The sequence below is a fragment of the Triticum urartu genome, chromosome 2A (genome assembly GCF_056163025.1).
Source record: "Triticum urartu cultivar PI428250 chromosome 2A, HENAU_Tu73, whole genome shotgun sequence".
NCBI classification, from domain to species: Eukaryota; Viridiplantae; Streptophyta; class Magnoliopsida; order Poales; family Poaceae; genus Triticum; species Triticum urartu.
This window is the reverse complement of record NC_141874.1, coordinates 654,736,796-654,759,187: the sequence shown is the minus strand read 5'-3', so window position 1 is coordinate 654,759,187 and position 22,392 is coordinate 654,736,796. Positions and strand designations below refer to the sequence as shown.

The 22,392-nt window shown below is 47.1% G+C and overlaps 1 pseudogene across 1 annotated transcript; it reads left to right on the top strand.

The window, feature by feature from the left end:
- The first annotated feature begins 20,404 nt into the window (after positions 1–20,404).
- Positions 20,405–21,839, top strand: LOC125533894 (senescence-specific cysteine protease SAG39-like; annotated as a pseudogene). The gene is made up of 2 exons (XR_015615205.1): positions 20,405–20,919; positions 21,016–21,839. The product of XR_015615205.1 is annotated as a senescence-specific cysteine protease SAG39-like (transcript).
- The last annotated feature ends 553 nt before the right edge of the window (positions 21,840–22,392 follow it).

Sequence of the window (22,392 nt, the reverse complement as noted above, 5' to 3'; positions counted from 1 at the left end):
CGGGTGCTCGGGCCCGGTCGCGGCTCGGGCCCCGCGGGCCTGGCGGCGGGGAGGGGAGAGAGGAGGTGCGGGGGACACGTGGCGGTGGCGAATTGGCTGGAGGCGGCGGCGCGGGATGTCCGGCGGCGGGATGGACATGTCCGGCGGCGAGGAGGAGGTTTGATCTAGGGTTTGCTCGAGAATTTCGTAGGGGGAGGTGTTTTTATAGGTAGGGGGAGCTAGGAGAGTCCAAATGGAGTGTAGTTTTGACAGGCGGTCTACCGGTGGTGTACTAAGGCCATTTGGCAAATCTCGGTCCAATCCGAGAACGTTTAACACCCTATCACGAAAAGAGACAAAAGGAGGATGCCGGTGGACGTAGGAGTGTCGGATTGCAAAACAGACAACGGGGAAAATGCTCGGATGCATGAGACGAACACGTATGCAAATGAGATGCACATGATGACATGATATGAAATGCATGACATGAATAAAATGCAGAATGAAGACAAAACCCAACCACGAAGGGAATCTCCTATCGCATCTCCGGAAAAGGCAAGAGTTGGAGTTACAAATATGGAAAGTTGTATCCGGGGTGTTACATGGGTGTACCGCATCACCCTCTCTGTTTTATGCGCTGGCGATCTAAAATGTCTTATATTAATTTATAGAGAAGGTACAGTTTAATCTTTGTATTAATGCAATGATACACAATCACTACTAGGAAAAGGGCTATAGATATGATTGATACTAATGGCGCACCATGAAAGCAGTGCGCCACTACTATATACTAATGGCGCACCGGTTGGTGATCCATTAGTGTGGAAGACACTAATGGCGCACCAGAAACAGGGTGCGCCACTAGTATTAATTTTTTTTTCCATTTTTCCATACAAACTAATGGCGCATCAGGTCGAAGTGCGCCATTACTGTAAAAAAAATTTATTCTTTTTTTTGCAAAACTACTAATGGCGCACCGTTTCACAGTGCGCCATTACTAGTTTAAACTAGTAATGGCGCACTATTACCTGGTGCGCCATTAGTATATATATTTATTTATTTATTACTTTTTTGCAAAACTACTAATGGCGCACCACCTGCAGGTGCGCCATTAGTAACCTGGGACCCCAACAAGATATTTTGGACAGCCCCACACCTACCCACTCACTTTCCCCACTTCATTCCCTCCACCTCCTTCTCCAAGCTTTCGGCTGCCTCCTCCTCCTCACCTCATTTCCACCATAGATTCATCAAAATTAAGTGGTGAAATTACCTTTTTTTGATAGGTAAGTAAGGGGAAAGCTATCTTCATGATGTAGATCTACTTTTTTTCTCCCTAGCTCGCTCCAACAACGTGCACATGCACTTTTTGTGGCCTAGCTAGATCTATGTATGTTTGTGGTGTTGCATGTGTTTGTGGTGTTGCATATATGTTTGTGTTTGAAGGTACCGGTATTTGAAATGCGATAGTTGACAATATTTTGCCGGAATGTTTTGATTCATTTCCGTTTCGGCGAGAATTTTGGCACTGTGCATTCTTTTTGGTCCTATTTTGGCACTATGCATTCTTTTTGGTCCTATTTATATAAAAGCTCCTCGAAAATCGGTGTGGTACTTTCCGATCACTCCTCGTCTGCAGCAGTATTTCGCGGACCCTAAGGTAGCAAAGCTCCTGCGTTGGCACGCGGATAGGGAGGAGAAGAAGCGGGAAGATGACGGAAATGATCCGGAGATAAATAAAAAAGACAAGATGCTGAGTCACCCTAAGGATGCGAGCCAGTGGCAAGCGTTGAACTTCGAATACCCAGAATTTGGGAAGGATCCAAGGAACAGCGTGCTGGGCGCGAGCACCGATGGAGTCAATCCGTTTGGAAGCCAGAGAAGCACACATAGCACCTGGCCTGTGTTTGTGTGGATGTACAACCTTCCCCCCTGGTTGTGCATGAAGAGGAAGTACATTCACATGAGTATGCTAATTGAAGGGCCAAAACAACCAAGGAACGACATCAATCTGTATCTGGGACTGCTGAAGGAGGAGCTAGACACGCTGTGGAAAACGCCAGCCAATACGTGGGACGCCGCAGAGAAAGAATATTTCCCTATGAGAGCCGCACTGCTCAGGACGGTGCACGACTATCTCGGTTACGGATATCTCGCGGGGCAGGTAGTCCACGGATTTTCTGGATGCGTAAGGTGCATGGATGACACAACGTATCGCCAGTAGATAGAGATCCCGGGTCTTCGAAAACCGTGTTCATGGGACATCGAAGGTGGCTTCGCGACGATGACCCGTGGAGGAAACGCAAGGATCTGTTCGATGGTGAAACCGAACCCCGAAAACGCCCGTGTACGAGGAGCGGCGAGGAAATAGACGAGCTGTTGAAAAATTGGGAAGACTGCCCACTGCTGGGAAAGAAGCAAAAGGCGCCAGAGCCGGGAAATAAGCGAAAGGCGCTAGAGCCGCTGCTGAAGGTATGGAAAACGAGGCCCGTTTTCTGGGACTTGCCGTACTGGAAGATCCACCGTGTGCCTCACAGCCTTGATGTCATGCATATCACGAAGAACGTGCGCGAGAGTCTGCTTGGTACCCTGCTCAACATGCCAGAGAGGACCAAAGATGGGCCGAAAGTAAGGGCAGACTTGAAATCAATGGGCATCAGGCAGGAGCTTCATGCTAATGATGATGATGATGATGATGATGAGGTGAAGCAGGACACAGAAAGTCGTCGCAAAGGAAAAAAGGCCAAGAAGACTGGAAATGACTACCCTCCCGCATGCTTCACTCTATGTCAGGAGGAGATCGAGCAGTTTTTCACCTGCCTCCTAGGAGTAAAACTTCCTTACGGTTACGCAGGGAAGATAAGCAGATACCTAGACCCAGCGAAGCAGAAGTTCAGCGGGATGAAGTCTCACGACTGTCACGTGCTGATGATGCAGATACTTCCAGTTGCAATCCGTGGGATCATGGACACGCACGTCCGTGAAACGCTATTTGGCATATGCAACTTTTTCGACGTCATCTCTCGGAAGTCGATTGGCGTGAGGCAACTCAGAAGGCTACAGGAAGAGATCGTGGTGATACTATGTGAGCTTGAGATGTACTTCCCGCCCGCATTCTTCGACGTTATGGTGCATTTGCTGGTCCATATCGTGGAGGATATCATCCAACTCGGGCCGACGTTCCTGCACAGCATGATGCCGTTCGAAAGGATGAATGGTGTCATCAAAGGATACGTTCGCAACATGTCACGTCTAGAGGGAAGTATAACCAGGGGCTTTCTGACCGAAGAGTGCATCTCCTACTGCACGAATTATCTAGGCATCGAGAACCCCGTTGGTCTGCCCGTCAACAGGCACCTCGGCAGGCTCGCTGGATGGGGTCACCGTGAGGGTCGCCGCGAAATGCATGTCGACTTCGAGGGTCAACTCGCCGACTTTGAAAGAGCAAACCTAGTCGCGCTACAACACATAGACGTGGTCGATCCTTGGGTCGTAGAGCACAAAACCTTTATTGAGAAGACGTACAATGACCAAGGCCAACAGAGGACGGACGGAGATATACTCAAAGAGCACAACTCATGTTTCACGCGTTGGTTCAAGTAGAAGCTTCTGTCGTACCCTTTACATGAGGATTCTTCCGCGGAAGAACAACTCATATTCGCCTTGTCACACGGCGCCGAGCACAACCTGATGACCTATGAGGCGTACGATATCAACGGCTACACATTCTACACCCAGGACAAGGACATGAAGAGCGATGGTTATCAAAACTCCGGGGTAACGATGGAATCCTACACCGGTAACGACAAGGACAGATACTACGGAAGGATCGAGGAGATCTGGGAGCTGAGCTACGCTGGAGAGAAGGTCCCGATGTTCCATATCAGATGGGCCAAGAGCGTCCTAAAAGAAGACCGGTATTTCACCACCATGGTTATACCCGAAGCCAAATCCAAGACCGCGGGCGCAAACGTCACTGCGAAAAATGAGCCATGGGTACTGGCTTCCCAAGTGGACCAATGCTTCTTCATTACCGACCCGTCAAAGCCCGGTCGTGTTGTCGTGAGGAGAGGCAAAAGGAAGATCATCGGAATGGATGGAGTAGCCAATGAGCAAGACTTCGACAAGTACGGCGACCCGAAGATCGAACATGACGACGACGATGAAATAGCAGCACACACCACAAGAAGAAGCAGGACCACCCTACCTAAAGGACGTCCGTTCCACAGAAGAACTCCATTTGCGAAAAAGAAGGGCAAGAAGATTGTGAACAGATAGCTAGCTAAGATCGATTGTATTTAAATCGTGGTCTTCATTTCTCGATTGTATTTCATGGGCACTTTTTGATATCATGAATATTTTTAAATTTCATGGGCACTTTTTGAATTCATGAGGACACTTGATCTCGATCCCCCTCCATCTCGATCTCGATTCCCCCTCCATCTCGATCTCGACCCCCCTCCATCTCGATCCCACCCGCACCCTCCCCCGCTAGCTCCACCGCCGCCGACGACCCACCGCAACCCTCCCCCGCTAGCTCCACCGCCACCGACGACCCACCGCAACCCTCCCCCGCTCCAACGCCGACGACGAGCACCCGGCCCCCCGCACCCTCCCCCGCTCCACCGCCGCCAACGGGCACCCCCGCACCCTCCCCCGCTCCACCGCCGCCGCCGATGATATTTTCAAGTAACAAATTTGAACATATTTTTTAAAAAAATTGTTACTGTTTTTATAAAAAAATATTAATGTTATGATTTAAACAAGTTTGAACATATTTAAATACAGATAAATATAAAAAACAGCATTTAAAATGCATAAAAAATATTGGGGAGCCTGGGAATCGAACCCAGGACCTCCTGGTGTGTGTGCTGCGTGTTAACCAATCGAGCTAGTGGGTGGGTTCTGTTGTAGATAGGGTTAGGTTGTAGATATGGCTAGTGGGCTAGATTAAAACAAAATTCTAATGGCGCACCGAGGGGTGGTGCGCCATTAGAATAGTCATACTTATGGCGCACGAGGGGATGGTGCGCCATTAGAAAGCTTCCCCCCCCCACACTAAATCCCCAATCTCTCTAATCTCTCCCCTGCCTCATCGATCTCACCCGCTGCCCCCCGTGTTCGCCGTCCCCCTCGCCGCCCCCCTCGCCTCCTTCGCCGTCCCCGAGCAGCGTGGCCAGTCCAGACCAGGGAGGAGTGCCCCGACGGGCTGGGAAGCTGCTGCTGCCAAGTGACTCTCGGGCCGGGAGGACCGCCGCCGCAGATCGAGGAGGAGCGCCACCATAGATCGAGGACCGCCGCACCAGCAAGCCACCTGCCCCCAACCAAGAAAAAAGAGCAAAGGGTGAGCCAAGGGCCGCTGCCTCCGCCCACCAACCGCCAACACCCCCTCGGGCCGCGCTTCGCCGCCGCAGCTCCCCTACTTCATCGGCCTCCGGAGCATCCTACCGCTCTCTCCACCCCGTCCCACTCCCTGCGGACTGATTGGGTCTCCTTCCTTCCAGGTATGAGCAGATAGATTGGTTCGTCAGTTTCTCTCTGTTGTTAAAATCAATCGATCCCGCTAGGGTAGGGAGGGGCCTTCACAATTTCAGGGTGTGTCGGCACACTATTTAGTTTTAGATCCGCCCCTGCGAGTCGCGGCAACGTATCGTATGGCATCATAGGTTACTGATTGCTGCTGTAATATGAGCCATTGTGCAAGATTTTCCTGCAGCGCCATATCATACAAACGACCTCCCCTTGCACAGATCCAGGGATCTGATTGTCTGTGTGTCGTACAGCCCTGCATCATGTTTAGCAAAGCCGTAAATTGCTGCATTCTGAATAGAAATAGCTTCCTCTCATTATTCTACCTAGGGAAATTTATCTCTGATTCTACCTAGTACTTGTTTACATTCCGCGGTCGGGGAAGAAATGTCGCAAGTGTTTACGTGTAATTTCAACTCCTATTTCACTTACAGTAATTCATAATTAGTACAGTTCCTTTCTTGTTCAAAATGAAGGGAGGAGATAGTTTGCCATACCTTGTTCCATTGATGCTTGCCAGCTGAAACTTATCCAGCTATGAGGATTTTCACTGTTCTTATATTATTTGCTTGATGTCAGATTATGCTATGAGGATATTAGTCTAAGCCCAGTCTTGGATGCATTGTTTTATCCTGCGGTGGTTAAATCGGTTCTGAAAATTATCTAGTTTGACCTGTACTTGTCCAGCTATCATAATCTATTCTTTGACCATGGCAGTAGCTGGCATTTTGTTATGATAATTTCAGTTTATATCTTACTGTCCTTTGCTGATCTCGTTGTATTTTCAATTCACAGGCAACTCTCCGACGAAGTCTCCTCCAGGTAATATATGTCTCATGCTTTCTAAAGAGTACTAGTATACTGACTAAACTATCCACTTGCTATGCTTAGCTGCTCTGTTGTCTAAATCGTGACACTTTGCCAGCTGAAACTTGCCTATCACACTGTCGCTGCATTGCTCAACTAAAAACACAAATATTTGTAGTTTTTGCCTGTCATAATGCAACTAAGCATACTAGTCTCAACTAAGCATACTAGTTTTTTATAGTGAGACAGTAAGATAGTGAGACAGTAAGAAGGAAACTTCCCAGATTATGTAGAAAGAAAATACTTGGTTTGACAGCAAGTACCATGACATGAATCAAAAAACATATACGGTGGGAAAAATAAAATGGCAGAAACCTGGGAGGTTCTGGTTTGCTGTATCTCCACCAGTTTGGGTTGGTGAATGTGGATGATTTTTTTATCCTGTGAACTCATTGTACTGCTACAAGAATTTGGTATCATCATGGTGTAATTTTGTAAACATTCTGGTTTTGTTAGATAGTGGCTACACTAATCTAGAGTGATACAATTTTCCTTCCCATTTGGTATCATCATGTTCAGTGTATACAGTTATAACATCATGTGGGTTTTTTAAGTCTGTTTACAGCTCATGTGGGTTTTAACATCATGTGGGTTGGTGAATGTGGATGATTTTTTTATCCTGTGAACTTGAATGTTGCAATGTTGTTTTCTTCAGAGGCTACTGTCAAAAACTTGAGCTACTGTCTTGCAAAGATGATGATCATCTTGCTAGTTTGCTGGGTTTTGTCTCCGACCATTGTGTCGTGATGAATTTGCAGGTACCCCGAGTTGCCCTTGAGTTTGCCGGAATGTCGATTAACTTCCATTCCGGCAAATTCGGGTACTCCATATATCCTATTTTCAGCAAAGGTCATGCTAAAATTTTCCGTGAATTTTAGTATGACTTTGCTAAAAATAGGACATATGGGGTACTTTCGACTAATGCATGGGCCGGGGTATCTTAGTACTTAGTTAAGTAGGATCAACTGCTCTGCCATTCTTGCTGCATTAAACCATAGGTGGCAATAGAGCCAAGTTATTAGGCCCAACTTAGAATTCTCCTTAGCATCGATAAACCCTAGATGATAAACCCAACATAGGTGGCAATAGAGCCAAGTGATTAGGCCCAACCTAGGGTGCCTCGGCATCGATAAACCCTAAATGATGAAAACTTAACTTGGCTGCCCCGGATGCCTCGGTGTCGATGAGAACCTAAATGATGTACGCTTAGGCTTTTAGGGTGCCTCGGCGTCGACAAACCCTAAATGATGAAAGCTTAGGCTTTTAGGGTGCCTCGGTGTCGACAAACCCTAAATGATGAGACCATGATCTTGTTCCTTGACAATAACCAACTTTTGACCAAACTTTTTTCCTATTTAGAGAGAAACATGGCCCACAACGATGAGGCCGGTGGTTCGGGCGGCAAGCAATTCTGGGAGTTGTCCCAGGAGATGGAGGAACAACCTCACCGCTATGAGGACGCCGCGGAAGACACCGATCCTGATTACACAATCCCTAGTGGCGTCGGGGATGACACCACTGATGGTGCCGCCGAGGATGCCACCACTGATGATGGTGGCGCACACACAGATGGCAGCCAACCGAAGAAGCAAAGGGAAGGACCGGCGCCCGAATGCGCTCCGCACCCTCAAGGAGGAATTCACTCAAGTGGACTCCGACGGGAATCCAACGGAGCCCAAACATATAGTCAAGGGGTACTCGGTTCAGCTCGGGTGCATTCTCCGGAGCACCGTCTCGATCAACACCGAGAACCTTAGGCATAAGGACCGAGGGAATTTGCGCAACCTCCTCTTCACGAAGTTGCACGAACAATACAAGTGCCCTGCCGAATTTGAAAACACACGCCTCTCAGGGAATAAAGTGAACAGTGCCGCCCTCACGAAGATGAGCACGGCCCTGTCTACTTGGAGAAGCGCGGTGAAGAGAATGATTGATAAAGGTGATAGTTATGAGAAGATCAAGGCGAAATATCCTTTGATGAGCGAAGATGAGTACAAGGAGTTCAAGATCAAGTGCGAGAGCAGTGCAGCCTCCGAATCAAGTCAGTGGGGGAACGAAATGCGGGAGTTGAACTTAGGGGAACACAAACTCGGTCCCGGCGGTTACAGAGTGGCGGAGCCTATATGGGACAAGGAGGACGCGGAGCGTGCCGAGCAAGGCCTACCGCCCCGCTTCGAGAAATACAGCGGTGACAAGCAGACCAGGAACTATGTCAGGGCCTGGTACAAGAAGGACCCGATAACAAAGGAGCTTACCACGGATCCGAAGACCAGGGCGCTTGAGCTTTTTCTTGTAAGCAATACACCCCCGCGTAATTATCACCATATGGTTGCACTCTAATTAATCCCCAATATTTCTAAATGGTTCACGTTCCTTTCGCAGGACACTGAAAGCAGTAGCGCGGGGTCGTCTAAGAGCTCCCCTTTCGACACCCCTTTAAATAGGGCGTTGAACGTAATGAAAAACAAGGATAAGCTCACTAAGCCGACGTCAGCTGGTCGTGTGGCCGGCAAAGACTTGTCCACAAAATGGGGGTCATACTATACAGCTGGTGTGCGGAAGGAGAAAAAGATCAGCTCGGAAAGCCAGACGCGCGAGGTTGAAGAACTCAAGGCACAAGTGGCGCAGATTCCGGAGCTTGTCCAAGAGCAAGTGCAACAACAACTTGGAACGACGCTCAACGCCATGGTGCCTACGTTGATTCATGGGCTGACGACGTGGATTGCGGGCGGCCAATAGGGGCCTCCCCCGGTTCCCAGCTTCATGGCCAGCAACTCGCACAGCGCGCAGGCGGTGCCATTGGTGTCTCCGGCGGCGCCATTGGTGTCTCCGGCAGCGGCGCCATTGGTGTCTCCGGCGTAGGCGGTATTCGTGTCTCCGGTGCTGGCACGGGCATTGGAGCTTAATGCACCCGGGTGTACGCCGGCCGGCACCTCGCCAACAAGCGCCCCCTCCGTCAGTTGCACGCCCGCCGTTGGCGGTGCCTCGACATTAGCCGAGCTCGACGGCATCACGGTAACTAAGCTTCTCGGCCGATGACTTCATCTCCTTGCCTTTGACTGGGCATCCCTGACGCCCTGTACATGTTTTCGCAGGGCACCGCCGACGTTCCTTGCACTCTTCTACACTTCGTGGGCGCCGAGTTGGTCAATGTCGCCAAGGGCAGAATCGTTCAACCGGGCAACCCCATGTTCCACGGTAATCCGATGCCACCCACAATGTATAGGGTTGAAGTGGTTCGGGTGCTGCCAGGCTGCGACGAGCTGTTACCTCCGATTCGACCCGCTGGGGCCGACGAAGAAGATGAGATGACCCTCAGCGCCTGCGTAAACTGGCCCCTGCTTTGGCCGAAGAGCCAAATTCGTTTGGGGGCGGGGGACACCACCCCACAGACAAGACCGCCAGTCGTGCCGGCGCCAAGTCATGGCAAGAACGCCGCAACGCTACCGGACCTGCCGGACATCCCTATGGCACAGGATCCGGACAGCCCTATGGCACAGGATCCGGACGGCGACGACAACGACGACGGTACATTTACCAATGTTGATAAGTACTTTGCCGAACATGGGTACGCTGACGAGTTCTGCGGGCCTCTTTCTCAAGAACCCAACCAAGACCACCGCGATCTAGCTGGTACGGCGGAGAAATCCAATTGCAATAGGCGTCGTTTGGCGTTCAGTTCTCAGGACACGCCTCCAGCTCCCGCCTTCACCGAGCCTCAGATAGCTGAGGTGCGAAATATTATCAGCCCCAACACGCTCAAGAAGGCGGTCTGTGAGCAGAACTCGATCCCATTACAGGAGATCAAGAAGAAGGGACGGAAACGAAAGACTAACAAGGGTGCCAGTGCGAGCCAGCCGGCACCGAGTTCGATCCGTGCTCAGGATGGGCCACCTTCACCTAAGGATATCTCGAGGAGGGTGCATGTGGCGGGTAGGGCGATGCTACTGCCAAATATGCTGAATGCTGCAACCGGTGCTATGCGGAGTCTGCACGACAGTGTTCTTTCTTTGAAGAAGCGGCGTCTCAGAGAGAAGGATGTGGCATACCCGGTTTTCGTGGCCAAGGCGCCAGAGGGCAAGGGCTTTGTGGATGGCGACATCGGGGGTACGATCGTCCTGCGGTTTGATGACATCTTTGCTATGTTTAACCTTCATCCGCTGCACTACACCTTCGTTCGGCTGTTTTCGCTGAGTATGGAGATGCGGATCATTAGAGACAAGACTCCGGACATCGTGATAGTCGACCCCTTCTACATGCGTGCCAAGCACTTGAGCAGCGCTTGGGACCGCCAAGTTGCGAGTTCACACCTCGAAGGCGTCATTCTGGCAAACCCAGATAAGGATAACTTCCTTGTGGCTTACTTTCCCGAGTAAGTCATCCCTTAACCGCCCCGTAACATATGATTTCTTAGATTTTGATCGTTATTTTTTTCTAACATTCCGTGTTCTGTGCAGTGACACACATTGCACACTCATCCTCTTAAGCCCGAAATATTCCATGGCCACGTATTTCGACCCGAACCGCAACTCCAACATAGACTACACAAATGTCAAGAAAGTTCTTGATGATGTTCTCCCTGGCTACACCAAATCTGGAGGCACCTTCACCAGGGCAGTTCGTAAGTACGGCAAGCACATGTTCTCACACAATACGAAGTTCTGCTGCGTCAAGCAGCCGCCTGGCGGTCAGAAGGATGCCTACTACGCCCTCCATCACATGCGGGCGATCGTAAGGGACCATCATCAACTTCTGCTACCAGATAATCTCAAATATTGGGCCGTGAGCTTGTCGGCAGTCCAGGACGCGGACCTCAGACAAGAATTCTTTCGCATCCAGTCGGAGTTTGCGGACATCATCCATCAAGATGTCCTTCATACCTCGGGGCAGTTCTTCCTCAGATATCAACCGTCCAACAGTGAGATAGATGAAACGCTACAAATGCAGGGTGACAACGACCGCGATTTCATGACCATCACGACAGACGGCGGCTTCATCCACGTTCCTGTCCGATGAGTCGAGTCGAAAGTAGTGATGTGTAGTTCTGAAACATTGATTGGCTCATGTTGTAATTATACTTTAATGAATGCGTATGTCTCTTTGGTTTGGACAGTCGTTCAACTTAGATGTAATCGATGCTATTTATTAGTAGGACCATGAATCGTGCTATTAATGTCTTGCTTTTCTCTTCCGATCCTTTTGCTGCATATTACATATTGCTTATGTATTGTCTGTTGTTTGGCTTGTGCATAGAGATGCCGTCGTATGTCGTGTACAAGGGTAAGGTTCCCGGAGTCTACGACGACTGGGAGGAGTGTCGGAGACAGGTTCACCATTTCAGCGGTAACAATTACAAAGGGTACACCACTAGGGCGGAGGCCGAATGTAGATATGCCCGCTATCTAGCGGGAGAGAGGATGGAGCGTTGGAGGAACCGGATGAAGACCAGTTTGATCGCGATGATGCTCATCGTGATGACCACAGCTCTCTTCTATGTGATGGTAGTTTAGATGATCAATATCGACTTGTAATGTGAAGGAAAACTCGATACTCGCGGTCTTGAGACTTGTAATGTTTTATCTTTGTCCGGTCTTTTGAATTCGGAGACTAATATGATGAATTGTATTCGGAGACTAATCTTTTATTGTATTCGATGAATCTGATGTTGCTGTGTGCTGTTGTCTATATTCTGTCCAATAATATATTTTGTAACCTGTGCAAAAATCAGAAAAGCAAAAAAAATAAAACCTAATATTCATACTAATGACGCACCACACAAGACACTAATGGCGCACTGTGATCATCACACTAATGGCGCATTAACTGCTGGTGCGCCATTAGAATGCCAAAGCACATGGGTACATATGGCCCCCTGGGAGGCATTCTAATGGCGCACTGCAGGCTATACTAATGGCGTACTACGTGGTGCGCCATTAGAACACCAGATACTAATGGCGCACCGGTGGTGCGCCATTAGAATTTAATTTTAATGGCGTGATGCCAGTGGCGCACCGGTAGTGCGCCATTAGAAAGCAAATTCGGTGCGCACTAGCATGCCTTTTCCTAGTAGTGAATGCTTTTGCGTATTCAACCAAAAGTGCATTGGGCTAGGTCCTGTCTCAAGGTAATCACCTTCATTGCATTATAAACCTACAAGGAGTATCGGATTTCCTCCATAAAAGGGTAATATTTATGGATTTTTGATACACACGGCATTGATGTGAAGATATATTTTCTAGAGAAGCATAGGGGTGGTGCATAGTGAGGACAGATGGATAATTTCGGCTATGGACCTGCAGTTTCAGTGAGAGTATCTGATCCGATAACTGTCGTTGTTGTGAGATGCTTGAGAAGCCGTGGATTCGCCACCGCCACGCCGTTGGCTAGGAGTGGAAGCTCGGCACCTCGGCTACGGTTTAGGTTAGGGTTTTTAGTCCTTGCAGGAGTGGCGCTCGGACGGATGGCGGCGCTCGGACGGATGGCGGCGCTCGAGTTGGGCTTTTGGGTTTCTATCCTCCTCGAATTCATCCGTTAGGATGGAGTCGACGAAGGTTCGGCGTTGATTATTGCCATCTTTTTGGGGCGGCTAGGTTAGGATTTCTCGCCGTACATGTGTAGCGACAAGATCTGTTGTCAAGTGCTACAGATTGATTTAAGGGTTCAACGTCGATGACTGCAGATCCAGGGCATGCACTGACCCTTAGGGGCATGTACTGGAAGAGTTCTCGGTTTTCATTGACAAGGTCATGTCAACTCCAGTATGGAGCAGCGACAACGGCGCATCTGTGGCTTTTTCTGACGACAGTAGTGGTTGCATAGTGGTCCAGGGAGTTCAATATAATTTTATTATGTATGAGATGTTTTGTACATCCGATGAATTTTTATTTAATATAAGACATTTTTGTAAAAAAAAGGAAGTACTTATAATAGAATGGTAATGTCTCATGTGTTTCGATGATACTTTGCCACAGTTCACTCCTCGACACAACTACATACATGGCGGTGCCTGGTGGTATAGCGTTTCCCTATTCCGTGGGCGTAATGTGTGTCGAGTGTGGACAAAATTAAAAAAATGGACGAAAGAGTGTGAACCAAATGTGCAACCCTAGAAACTATTGGGCCAGCCCAATGCTTCTTTTTCTCCATCGGCCTTGGGAAGGTTATGGAAGCTTCTTGATACCCTGCTCCCCTGATGCATAGCGCACGGCTCAAGAGGGGAGGATGGCCCATGGAGAAAATGCCATGTTGATTGAGAAGATGATAGGCGCATGAAGAATAAAGTTTGAGGGCCGAGAAGCAAACTTCGATGCTCACAATATTGCTAAAAATTCTCTAGACCAAGTACCAGGTCGCCATGTGTAAGGCTTTTCGACCCAGGCCTCGAGCTAGGTAAACTCTGCTATAACTATTAATAAAGCTCGGGTGATTTCTCCAAAAGAAAAAGAGGCTAGGTTTCTTGATCTCATGTCGGACGCGGAGTAACTGGTCTCGAGCTCATATGCTCTCAATATCCTGGGCGTTCGCTAATGCATAGGGATATGGGCCAATTCTTTATATAGTTTGTTTTGAAGTGCTGGTAATTGCGCACTGTGCGGGAATACGTATGTGTCAGGGCGAGGGGTGGGCCAGCTGCTTGGCGGCCGTCTCCGGATGACGGGCTGAGCCGTCGCCCAGGATCGTTTTTGTTTGTCTGATCCGTGGCTCAGATATCGCTTTCCGTCAGGGCGGCAGCCTCGAAACGAATGCAGACGCAGACTATTCTTCCCCAACGCAGCCGCCATTTTCGGTATCTGATGAGGGAGAGAGGGAGGAAGTTGGAGAACAGGCGACCAACGCTAACGGAGTTCCCTATGCAGCCAATCAGAAGGTATGATAGCGATTTTTTGCAAACTTTGCATGCGATTTGAAGAGCAGAGCTCAGAGGGTTGGGGTTTATTTGCTTTCTGTGCCACAGATCGACGCTGATTGAGGAGGTAGGAGAGAGTCTGTTGCCGGAATGTTCGCCGGTGGACGGTGCTGGAGGTGCTGTTTCTGGTCAACACGAGTGTGAGCGGCGATGGGCGGATCTGCGTGGCATCTCTGCACCGGTGGCGATGAGCGAAGACGGGCGAATCTGCAGTATGGCAGCAGTGTGAAGGGACAAGTCGCTTCCATATTCTGAGCTCCATACGGGGAAGATGAATCCCCAGACTCCGTGTTGGAGTAAGAGGTTAGGGGAACTAAATTTAAAATTTGATCTATGCTATGAAGAATTTCAGTAAACGTATTTTCAGGCTGTTTGTGGCCGTGCAGTGTTGGCTGAATTTTTGGCATGGCAGTAATCCATAGTCTGATATGCATTAGTGTGAGGACTTATGTTTTAAGCGGTTAATCTAATCTAATTAGTCTTTATGTGAGTTAGTAGTTTGAACTGCAACTAGATGGGCAGTGTATCAATTTGGTTGATACAAATCATATATAATCCATTTCAGGTTGAGAATTGGTGCAGCTGCTCCTAGCAGGACACCCCAAACCGCATTGTTTGTGTAAAACTCGGCTGAAAATGTTACTCCGGTGTTGGGTACTACTTTAACTTGCTGGGTGAAGCATATGAGGTGAGCCTTGGATCAAGTTCCTTGATTTCTGTCTGATCTGTGGCTTGGAAAGGTCGCTTTCCGTCAAAGGGTGGTAGGCGTGGATTGAATACAGGGCAAGTCTGTTCTTCTCTGATGCAGACATCATTTTGGAACTTCAGAAGCACGAGAGGGAGGGAGTGGAAGAACAGACGACCAACGGCGATGGCTTTCCTGATGTTCCGGCGGTTAAGCTTTTGTGATTTGTCTCTCCTAGATCCACTCTGATTGAGGAGGTAAGCAACGGCACCAACCAGATCACCGAGATCAGATATGATAAGATGAGATGTACATGCATTGGGGTTAGATGTAGATAGATCATAGATCCATGGTCCTGTCAGCTCTTCACCAAATGCATGCACTGCTGTACCAGTACTATTTGGTGGAATTCATGTACACTGTTACTTGTTTTCTAAGAAAAGAAGAATGAGAAATAGTGCGTGCCTGTTGTATCCCCTTTTTGTGCGTATAAATGTTGTCCAATTTTCAGAGGATATCTGTAGTTTGTGCCAGTTAGCTAGCTTTGTTCATATGCTTTTATTTGTTCAGTACAGGAATGCTAGTTACTTCCGCTAGCTGTTTGGTTTCAGTTTAGTTTGCACCGCCAGATGAATCTACTAATGGTGAGTAAAAACAAATAAGAAAAACACGGGACTCATCTTAATTAGGAGACACATATCATCTAGAGATTTCCTACCAGGTCCAAGTGTGTTGCGCTCTAATTGAACTCATGGTTAGGTATTGCTAACTGACCATGGAGGCCTTCTTTGTTTGTCGTTGTAGATTCCAAAACTGTGAAATAGGAAGATAGATTTCTCCAGTGCTCTCTATCTTCAGCAAATTTACTATAGGCGTACATATTGTACTGTTTCACAAATATGCCATGCCATGCTACAGTGTTTTATGATCTCTATCATTCACATGGAAATCTGTTTACTATGCATTCACGCCATATATAAGTACAAATCATGTTGCATTGGCTGGTTAACCCCTCAATCTGTTTGTCCCTGCCTGCATTTTCTCACATTGTCTGTGTATGATGAAGGCACCAAATAAGATTCTTGCAATAGTTGGTCAAAATACAGCTCTGTATAGCAAAGATAGCACCACCAGCTAAACGCCTTCTTCATAGCTCTAATCTGAATCTTTTCATTTTATTTGATGCATTCTGGACCCTATAGTTGAATGAGGCTAGAGGTGACATCTCATTTTAGAATAAATCAATTTTGACTGATAGTTGACACTGTAGTTTATGTTCTATTTGCAGTGGATTTCGAGATATGAGTCATGATAGTGTAAATTATTGCTGACTTACTGTACACTCTAGCATACTCCTATTATAGTTTTAGAAAGCTATGATATTTACTTTCTAATTATGTTACCCACTTCTTATTAGTTTTCATCAAGTTTTCTATCTTCACTGACATGTTTCTATTTAATTTCAGTTGACCTATTAAGAAAGCCCAAAGAATATCGTTGTGAAGATTCCGGTGGAGATGATAATTCAAACAAGTTGTGAAGCTGGTGCTGGAGAAATGTCGTTGTGAAGCTCATCCTTTTGTTGTGTTTGTCAATGGTTGCTGGGACACCTTGTGTGAGGTCAAACTAATCTTGGACTAGAAACTTGGGCACCTTGCACTCTGTTTCTCAACTTACGACTGTTGAGCAATGCTTAATGTACTCATGTCTTTAAATATAGAGCAGTGCTACCTTTTCTGAGCACGCATATGATTCTGCAGCTATATGAGGTTGTCAGCGTGAGTAGGCAGCTTAAATACATAGTTGCAGAATATATGGGACGGATGTTAAATTGTGCAGCAACAAGATTTGCGTTTGAGTTTGCCTGAATTAGATGGGGGCGGCGGCTGGCGAGAATCTTGCGTGGAGCATGGGAGGTGGGGCACTAAATGGGGCGAGTCAGACAGTCGCCGTTAGAGTACGACGTCTGAGCCGTGGACCAGAACATGTCGACGCTTCTGAGCCTTCACGTGTCCAGCGGCGGGCGTCACATTAATTAGGATGGTGCTGTGGGCCAGGGATTGAAATAAGGACGAATATACTAGTTGAAATACACTGCCAGATACATGGGCAAGTGCGAATCTGGAGGCAAACGAGCGATGGGGATAGCGAGTGCATCTGAGCTCGAGCTCAGAATAGCACTTTCGATCTCATGTCCTCTTTTTTACCTTATATAGGCCCGGCTGAAAATTTCAAACTGAATTACACGGCAAACTAGTTAATGCAAAATTTCCATGTATGTATATACCGTCGGTGCATTTGAGTAAAATCTCCAAGACTAATAAAGCTGATATTTGTGCTTGGCGCTGAATAAAGTTAGGGCTGACATGCAGGAAAATGCATGAAAGTTAGCTCGGTCATGCTAACATTTTCAAGAGTTAGCCATGGATATTTTCTTGCTTTATGCATTGATGTATGGGACCGGCTACTGGTCAGTTGACTGAAAATAAAATTTGGGTCGGCCTGACCCAAACTTGTTTCAGTCCTGCACAGTGCACTTATCGAGCTTCATACTCATGCATGTGCACGTTGCATGTCATCCTACGGCTTAAATTTTGTCAACTGCGCTGGCTGCATGCAGCTGCACTTATCGCGTCGAGAGCAAGTGAAAGCCATGCTCGCCCACAACTCCAACTTGGAGCCTCCAAGCTAACTGGCCCATCCCTTTTTCACGCTTAGATGACTTAGACTTTTTCACACTGATTAACACAAGTACTCTACAAAGTCCTGCTCCCATAGTAGTTCCTAGAAGCACATATACACATAAGCTAGCTTTGCATGTTGGCGGGCTAGCTACGCGACCACACGTAGCTATGTCGCTCGGGCGAGCGGCTCCTGTCTCGTTGGTTAAAACTTCAAAACATCACCACAGTCGGGAGTGCTTCTTTAAGAATGCTACATCCACAGAGAGTTTGGCACCGGTCATATTGACATCCGCAAAATGGAAAAACACATAAAACAAACAATGACAGAAAATTGCACACAATTCGCATGGAAAGTGCAGCTTTTCATAATATGCAAAAATAAGCATATAGTAGTGCAATTTTTAGACAGTGGTACACACATTGCATAAAAATGGTTATGGGGGCTATTATTTGATAGGCGCCTAGTTTTTTGGGGCATTCAATCAAATCGTCTCCACCACCCAATCAAGATCCAAAGGCCCAGCCTTCTTCTTCTTTCTTTAGCCTTCTTTCCCCTATACTAATAGTACCCCCCCCCCCCCCCCCCCAAAAAAAAAGTTTTCTAGGCAAGAAAGAATTAGTGGCATTGGTATTACCCTTTAAGAAAAAAACAAAATAAGAAACTACAAAGAATAGTGGCAAAATTTGTGCTATTTTATAATATGCAAGAATAAGCATATAATGGTGGATTTGTTTTTGCAAAAATAAGTTTTCTAAGAAGGAATAAATTAGTGGCATTGGTATTACCCTTAAAGAAGAAGAAAATTCAACATAATGAAGTTTTCTAAGAAAGAAAGAATTAGTGGCATTGGTAATACCCTTTAACAAGAAAGAAAATAAAAACTAAAACAAAATCAAAATAATGAAGTTTAGTAATTAAGAATAAACTAGTGGTGTTGGTATCGCCCTTTAAGTATTTTTATAAAAAACAAATCAAACAATGAAAAAATTTGCAAACAATATACACTAAATATGCATTTTTCTATAATGTGCACGAATAAGCATACAATAGTGGAATTTTCACAAAAAGGAATTTCACAAGAAGGGATGTGTTAGTAGCATAGGTCTTACATTGAAGAAGAAATAAAATAAAATAATAATTAAAATCAAAATAAAAATTATAAGAAAAAAATGAATTGGCTGCATCTGTATTACCCTTTAAGAAGAAAGGAAATGAAGCAAAATCTAAATAGTGAGGTTCTCTAAGATATAATGAATTGATGGTATTGGTATTACCCTTTCAGAAGAAATCAAATAAATCTAAAACAAACAATGACAAATTTGCAAACAATAAAAAATGTGTGTTCTTTTGAAACTATGCAAGAATAAGCATAGAATAGTGATATCAGAAAAAAGGTTTTCTAAGAAGGAGTGTATTCGTGGCATTGGAATTACCTTTAGAGAAGAAAGAAAACAAAAAAACAATAACTAAATCAAAATCAAATTAATAAATTTTACATGGAACACGAAAATGCATTCTTAATTCTTAATTCTTTTTTTGAACACAGTACAAACGTATGCGCTCATATACACGCATACACTCATCCCTATGAATACACACACGCACACCCTACCCCTATGAGCACCTTGATAGACTGAGCCTGCATATCATCTTTAATTCTTCATTCTTTATTTTTTATTCTTAAAGAGTAGTACCAATGACACTAATTAAAAATGAAGTTTTTCTTTTTCATTGTCTTTATCCATTAAGAGTAATACCAATGAAAAGGTTAAATAAACTTGCACATAACTTTGCACTAAGGTTACACTTTTGTAGTATGCAAACAACGATAATACAAGAGTGTAATTTACAAATATTTGCTTAGTATTTGTGTGTATATATTTACACTCATCCAACATCCCAAAAATACCTACAAAAGAAAAACGTAACACAAAATAATAAAGAAAAACAGAAACATAAGAAGAAGCACATAAAAACAGAAAAACAGAAGAAAAAACAAAAAGAAGGATGGGCTGGGCGGTATAGGTAATGGGCTTTAGCCGAGTAACAAATCGACTGACCCAAATATGTGGCCAGTCAAAAAAAATAGCCCAAACCAGCTCATAGAACATACCCGAAAAAACACAGCATGAATTTCAGAGCAGGAATCAACGGTCAAAAAAATTGACTGACCCAAATTGAAAATTCAGACGACTTACATATACTAGCTAAAGTTTTGATGTATGTATCACAAATATTTTTTTTTGACGGGTGTATCACAAATTTTTAGTAGAATGAGAAGTTGTATGTTTTTCCATTCTCTTATGAAAATGAGAGGAGCATGCAACTCGGACCACAAACATCGGCCAAACTAGCTATATGCGTGTGCCAGTGAACATGCAAGCAGCGGCGTACTACTCCAGCTCTCTCTGTGCGTCTGCGACGGTATATGCACCATCCGGGAAACGAGAAAAAATCTTCGAAGAAGCAGAAGAAGACGACGACGAAGAATATAGGCGAGAGACGAGAGCGACCACCTTCGGTTACAAACAAGAAAAATCTTCCAGAAGTAGAAGAAGATATGGAGAGACGAGAGCAAGCACAGCACCGTCAGATACAGACATCCATGGACTCCCAGTCAATACGTTCGACTACGGCGTATGAACGAACGCGGATCCGTCGAGTCTGCTCGTGTGCCCCGGCTTGCTCTCCATGCGCGCGCGTGTATAAATAGAAGCGCAGGCAGCATGGTTCCTACGTGCTTAGTACCTCCCTCCCTAGTTCGCGAAGTATCGCAAGAAGAAGCAAGCAAACCAGCTAGCTAAATGGCGCCGATTCACAGCTCACGCCGCCTCGACGGCACACTGCTTTCGCTTCTGCTCGTGCTCGTGGCCGCCACTGCCTTTGTCAGCGCGGCCGCGGCGCGAGGGGACGCGCTGGCCGCCCGGCACGAGCGGTGGATGGCCAAGTACGGGCGCGTGTACACGGACGCTGCCGAGAAATTGCGCCGGCAGGAGGTGTTCGCGGCCAACGCGCGGCACATAGATGCTGTCAACCGGGCGGGCAACCGGATGTACACTCTCGGGCTCAACCAGTTCTCCGACCTCACCAACGAAGAGTTCGTGGAGAAACACCTCGGGTACCGTCACCAGCGCGGCGAGGAAAGCACGCCGGTGGCCGCCGTGAACATGTCCATGGCTCAGTTCGAGCCCACGCCGGACAGCGTGGACTGGAGGGGGGAGGGCCCAGGGCGCCGTCACCCAAATCAAGGACCAAGGCGCCAACTGCGGTAAGAATCTGCAGCTCCTGAAATGCATGCATACTTGGTTTAAGGGCGTAGCATAGGCCAAAGATCGCAAATGAATATAAATCTTTAAACGTACAGGTTGCTGCTGGGCGTTCGCGGCGGTGGCGGCGACGGAGGGGCTCGTAAAGATCGCCACCGGCAACCTCATCTCCATGTCAGAGCAGCAGGTGCTCGACTGCACCGGCGGCCCCAGCACCTGCCAGAGCGGCTACATCAACGACGCCTTAAGCTACATCGCCAAGAGCGGCGGCCTGCAGCAGGAGGCAGCCTACGCGTATATCGGCCAGCAGGGCGCGTGCCGCGGCGGCGACGTCAGCCCAAATTCAGCCGCCGCCGTCGGCGCACCCCAGTTGGTGAGCCTGAACGGCGACGAGGGCGCGTTGCAGGAGCTCGTGGCCAGCCAACCGGTGGCCGTGAGCGTGGAGGCCGACCTTGACTTCCACCACTACATGAGCGGCGTGTACACCGGCAGCTCGTCGTGCGGGCAGAACCTGAACCACTTCGTGACGGTGGTGGGCTACGGGACGGACGGCGGCGGGCAGGAGTATTGGTTGGTGAAGAACCAGTGGGGGACGACGTGGGGCGAGGGGGGCTACATGCGCCTCACCCGCGGGAACGGCGGCAACTGCGGCATGGCCACCTACGCCTACTACCCGACCATGGACAACTCTTAAACACCAGTACTACTTCATCAGTCAGTCCGTGCATCATCGAGTATGGTTTATCAGCTAAGCTTTACGTACAATACCTGAATACCATGCAGCTGCAGACTGCAGTACACGACGTATATACGGATTTGTTTTGAATAAAGCATGGATCCTCGTACAAATGATTCATTTGCCCATGTAATACACCACAAAGTTGCAAGCTTGTATATGAAGATAAACACTTGTACTACATCAGTCCATGCAGCACCGAGTGTTGGCTAGCTACAGTATGGTGTATATATGGATTTCGAATCTTTTTGAAAAAATGGATTTTAAATAATGAACATTAAACGCATGCATGGATCGTCGTAGAAACGATGCATTTGTCTATGTAATAGTATAAACTTTGAAGCTTGTATATTATGAAAATAAAATTTTCTAATTCAATGAAACGGACGTTCCTCAATGTTAGGTTCTCATGCCGGTTCTTCTCCTATCACAACCCGACATAAATCTGCATCATCTATTTGTCTCGTATTACCTCATTACAGGAGCATTTTTTCACCAAAATGGTACGATAGACTACGTTGCAACATCATGGGACCGGCTACTGAACATGTGACTGAATTCTCATTTTAGGTCATTCACTTTTTTTTTGGTATTGCGTCTTGTCCGGGTGAACATGCATGCATGCCGGTGAGTTTCTTGTTAAATTTTTGCATCGCGTGCAATCGATAATCATGTGCACTCACATGAGCTTTCCTGAATGCTTTTTTTTAGTTGCATTGCTTCATGAATTGATAGGGCT